This window comes from Pongo pygmaeus, chromosome 11 (assembly GCF_028885625.2).
Source record: "Pongo pygmaeus isolate AG05252 chromosome 11, NHGRI_mPonPyg2-v2.0_pri, whole genome shotgun sequence".
Lineage (NCBI taxonomy): Eukaryota > Metazoa > Chordata > Mammalia > Primates > Hominidae > Pongo > Pongo pygmaeus.
The window spans coordinates 123,836,426-123,841,793 of NC_072384.2; the positions used below are offsets into that span (position 1 = coordinate 123,836,426).

Consider the following 5,368-nt stretch of genomic DNA (forward strand, 5'->3'; position numbering starts at 1 on the left):
CTTATTTCAAACTTCTTTTCTTATAGTTTACCAAGGAAAGCAGTTGTAAGAGAATAAATTAAGTGGTAAGGAAAATTGAGGTCCGTAGCCTTGAGTTCTTGAGATATTGGTTTAAAATGGGTAGAAAGAAACATCAGATGAGTCACCCTTCCACTGTAAATCCAGCAATGCAAGGATGGTGGATTATGACTTAGGTCTTTATTAATATTTTTATTTGATGCAGTCTACTTCCTTTACTGGCTGGGGATCAGGGGCCTTGGTCACACACCTGGAGAATATGCCAGAACTATAAAGGAATGAGAGAAAGATACATTATCACTAAAGCAGGAGCCCCTGGCCAAATATGTCCACTTCAAACAGAGAGGGGCAGCGAGTTCTTCTTCCAGGCCTTCCTCATCTCCCATCACAGGATTTCCTTCTTCCTTTCTGGTGCCTGTGGTCCAATTGGGGTACCACTGTAAATGCTAAACGGTAACTCAAATTTCCTTCTTTTAGAGAAGAATAGTTTGCGATGGGAGATTTTAGTGCCTGGACAGGGACTTAAACCCTGGACCCTCAGATGAAAAGTCTGCTACTCTACCAACTGAGTTACCTAGGCCCTTATGGTCCACAAAATTCAGTGACGGAAATAACTGCAATATTTTTAAAAATCAAAAATATCAAAAGTGGGCCGGACATGGTGGCTCATGCTTATAATCCTAGCACTTTGGGAGGCAAAGGGGCGAGCAACACTTGAGGCCAGGAGTTCAAGACCATCCTGGGCAATATAACGAGACCTTATCTCTATGAAACAAAACAAAACAAAACAAAACAAAGAAAAGAAAAAAAAATAGTTGGATATTGTGGCTTGTGCCTATCATCCCTGCTACTTGGGAGGTTGAGGTGGGAGGACCTCTTGGGCCTGGGAAGTTGAGGCTACAGTAGGCTGTGATTGTGCCACCGCACTCCAGCCTGGGCAACAGAGTGAGACTCTGCCTCAAGAAAAAAAAAAAAAAAAAAAAAAAAAAAAATATATATATATATATATATATATATATACATAAATTTGGTGTAGTCTACCTCCTTTGAAATTGCTGGTGCATAGGAAATTGCTAGTGCCTAGTCTTCTACAGTCTTTTGTGCCTTTGAAATTGCTAGTGTATGATATATATATATATCACAAAAGTGTAAATGAAGAGAAATTTGGTATTTGTGACTTTTCCTTTTGCTGCTCACTCCTGGCTCCACTATGGCTGGGCAGGGCATACCTTTTCACCTTCTGCTGCTTCCCTGCCTCGATGCTTACGGTGGACTGCCCGCGTTGTCCTGCAGCACAGTCAGAGGGGGGCAGGGGCAGTCTCAGGAAACAGCAACCCCTTCCTGTGACTGCCTTCCCACCAGCTCTCCTCTCCTGGCTAACCAGACCTCTTTCAGTTGCAGGATAGTGTAAAATAATCTTTTTCCTTCAGAACAGGGTTCAGCAAAAAATGCAATTTCTGGTTTTACTTATGACCGTCAGAGAAGTGCTATTTCCTCTTCTTTAAGATTCTGTCCTCGCTACTTTAAGGATCTGCATCTGCAAAGCTGTTGTCACAATTCTACAAATAGGGAAGAAGGGAGCTATTAGCCCCTAGTCCCTCCTGTCTGCAAGGGGGCTATGTGGTACAGCATTATTTTCAAGAGCACCAATTCTGGAGCCAGTCTGTCTAGTTCAAGTTCCGGTCCAGCCACTAGCTACCTGTGTGGCCTTGGGCAAACTATTTCACTCTTGATATTTCTGTTTTCTCCTCTAAAGACAGGGATGTGGATACTGCCTGCCTAGTAAGGCTAATAGGAAGAATAACACATGAAGTACTTAGGATTGTGCCTGGCATGTAATAAGCATTCAAAAGTGTCAGCAGTTATTACTATTTTACACTTTCCATAACTCAGTGAGCTGTTCCTATTTTCATTTTACAAACAAAGAAACAGGAATAGTAAATTTAAGTAACTCATTAAAGGGAATTCAGCTAAAATGGAAGGAGACAACATGTGAACTATCATCTTCATAGAAATAGAAAAGATTTGACTCCTTTAAGAGAAAGGAAATATACTTTTTGCTCAGAATAGTTTCAGTTTTCTGTATTATTGGAAAAGTAAAGAACAAGAATTTATAATAAGGCCAAGAAGTTTTTGATTTTATTTTATTTTTATTTGAAGACTGTTCAGATTCATTATTTCCTTCATGAGGTTTTTTATTTTTATTTTTTGTCATCCTTAATTCATAATTCAGAATAAAAGGTGGCATTGCCTTCAACAATCTGAATTGCTTCTGTTTATAACCTGCCTGTTGATGAGTATTGTTTTTAGTCTTCTACAGTCTTTTGTGCCTTTGAGATTGCTAGTATGTAGGGCAGCACCTTTTCTGTCTTTGTCTTTCATTGAGACCCTGGACTGATGTTGGTCTAATGTATACACACCTAACACTTGCTCCACACATAATCCCAGGGTACTGTTGAGATAACAAGATATAGTAAAGCTCCGTGACAGCGAAGAAGCATTTGTCTTGTTTTACATTTCTCTTGACTGATTCTGCTCTGCTTTAAAGTCAAGCAAATTAAAAGTATATACTAAAGAACTCAAGGAAAAATTGCAAAATTTTTAATGTAATTTTTAAGTAAATTACATAAAGAATAATTTACATAAATGAAACCCAAGGAAGAATCTCATAAGGAAGCTATTTAATATGTACTGGAGCTAAAGGGAGAAGAGAGGCTATGTAGAAGGGACAGGCAGATCCTACTTTTAACAGGAAAGTTTCTATGTAACCCATCTTTTTCTTGAGAGGGAGAGAGGTTGAGCCTCTCTATCCCCTGGTAATAGGCATTTATAGATCTACTCATCTTTTTGTGATATTCTGTTATTCCCTATAGGATTTTAATTGGGGTGATTCAGGGTTTTTTTTTGTTTTTCCTTTTTATAAAAAAAGAAGTAATGCTGCCCTTAACACAAATGCCATTTTCAAAGCACCACAAAGTGAAGAGTTTGAAAATTTGTTCCTGAGTAACAGGAGAAAGTGTTGAGATGGCTAGCAAGTCTGTGTACCTGTGTGTATATAATTTTTTTAAATTGTGGTAAAATACACATACCATAAAATTTAGCATTTTAACCATTTTAAAGTGCACAATTTAGTGACATTTAGTATTTCACAATGTTGAGGAACTATGACCACTGTCTTGTTCCAAAACAGTTTCATCCCTTCTGAAGGAAATCCCATGGCCATTAAGCAGGCACTTCTCATCTCCTCTTCCCATAGCTGCTGAGAACCACCAGTGTGCTTTCTGTCTCTATGGATTTGCCTATTCTGGCTATTTCATATACATGGAATCACCTGGTATGTGGTCTTTGTGTGGGTGTCTTTCACTTAGCATCATGTTTTCATGGTCCATACATAATGTAGCATGTATCAGTTCCTCATTCTTTTCTGTGGTTGAATAACTTGCCATTATAGGAATATACCACACTTTGTTTAACCATTTACCAGTTGAGGGACATGTGAATTGTTTTCACCTTTGACTATTGTAAATAGTGTAGCTATGGACATTTGTGTTCAAGTGTTTGTTTGAACACCTTGTTTCAATTCTTCTGAGTATATATTCAAAAGTAGAATTGTTGGGTCATATAACTGTGTATTTAATGAGGAGCTGCCAAGTTAATTTCCATAGTGGCTGCACCATTTTACATTGCCATTTAACAAATTTTTAAAATTAATAGCATAATTTATGAAAATTAAGGATACACCAGCTGGGCGCGGTGGCTCACGCCTGTAGTTCCAGCACTTTAGGAGGCAGAGGTGGGCAGATCACGAGGTCAGGATTTCGAGACCAGCCTGGCCAACATGGCGAAACATCTCTACTAAAAATACAAAAATTAGCCGGGCATGGTGGCAGGTGCCTGTAATCTCAGCTACTCAGGAGTCCGAGGCAGGAGAATTGCTTGAACCTGGGAGGCGGAGGTTGCAGTGAGCCGAGATCATGCCATTGCACTCCAGTCTGGGTGACAAGAGCATGACTCTGTCAGAAAAAAAAAAAAAAGACACTAAGGATACACCTACCCAAAAATGTACATATATTTTTCAAGGACATACGCCTGTCTAAGACATACCTAAAACCATGAATCTTTCAGACACAGGTATGCTAGTTGTTAGAATGAGGTCCCAGGAGTGAAGCAAAACTCATGCATCAGACTTCTTTCTATCCAAAAGTGAAGATCTTCCAAGATCAGCCAAATCCCTTTGCTCTGATTTTTAATCATTTAGCAATCTTCTGACGCCTGATAGAATTTCCTAGGCATCTACGAAATTCAAAAGGAGGTCATTCATTGTATATGGACACAAATATGCCATTCTTGGGAAAGTGTTCATATTGCCCATCTGACTTATCTCTCAAGTCCTTGTGAGATGGCTTATTATAAATCATGCACACAGTTTGGTCAACCCCACCCCACAAGTGAACTGTCAAATCATGTCCAGTTTCCTTTTAATTCTTCACATTTTAACATGTCTAAAATCAATAACTTTTTAGATTCCATGAAATAAAGTAATTTTGAGAAAGCAAAATTTAGATTTTTAATCCAGAATATTAGTGACCTCATTAAAGGTTCATCACATTTGTGAAGCCAGGAATAGAATGGCCTTATCTAGGCTTTATCTGGAATATTATAGAAATTATTTGCAAGGACTAATTATCTTCTCACCCAATCCCTGCTACACACACACACACACACACACACACACACAACATCAGGGTTTAATAGAGGTCTCCCTTCCTGATATTATGGCACCCTATTCATGTTTCCGTGTCTGATCCAAAATATCAGGAGGTTCATGCTATCACCACATTTGCCATAGAACTTTTTTCTATTGCACTCCCAGAGGCTACCCTTCTCTCCATCAGCACCTGACAAATGTGTGCTCTGTAGGGGTCAGAAGGAGAAGAGGAAGAATGAGGATGACCCAGGGAAAAGCTATTTTCACTACTGAAAATTCACAGCATCAGCCCAAGTAGCTATGGATCAATAGTGTAAGTCTGGGTGCAGAGTAGCCTACTTTGGTCAACATAGCACCCGATGGAATCTTCTGCTCCAATTTTTTTTTTTTTTTTTTTTGAGACAGAGTCTCGCTCTGTTGCCCAGGCTGGAGTGCAATAGTGCAATCTTGGCTCACCACAACCTCTGCCTCCCAGGTTCAAGCGATTCTTCTGCCTCAGCCTCCCAAGTAGTTGGGACTACAGGCGCACACCACCATGCCCAGCTAATTTTTGTATTTTTTAGTAGAGATGGGGTTTCACTATGTTGGCCAGGCTGGTCTCAAACTCCTGACCTTGTGATCTGCCCGCCTTGGCCTCTCAAA

General features: G+C 39.6%; 1 non-coding gene across 1 annotated transcript; it reads right to left on the reverse strand.

Annotated features, from left to right (window-relative positions):
• Positions 1–525: 525 nt before the first annotated feature.
• Positions 526–598, reverse strand: TRNAK-UUU (transfer RNA lysine (anticodon UUU)). Its single transcript has one exon. It is a non-coding gene; the product is annotated as a tRNA-Lys (tRNA).
• Between the last annotated feature and the right edge of the window lie 4,770 nt (positions 599–5,368).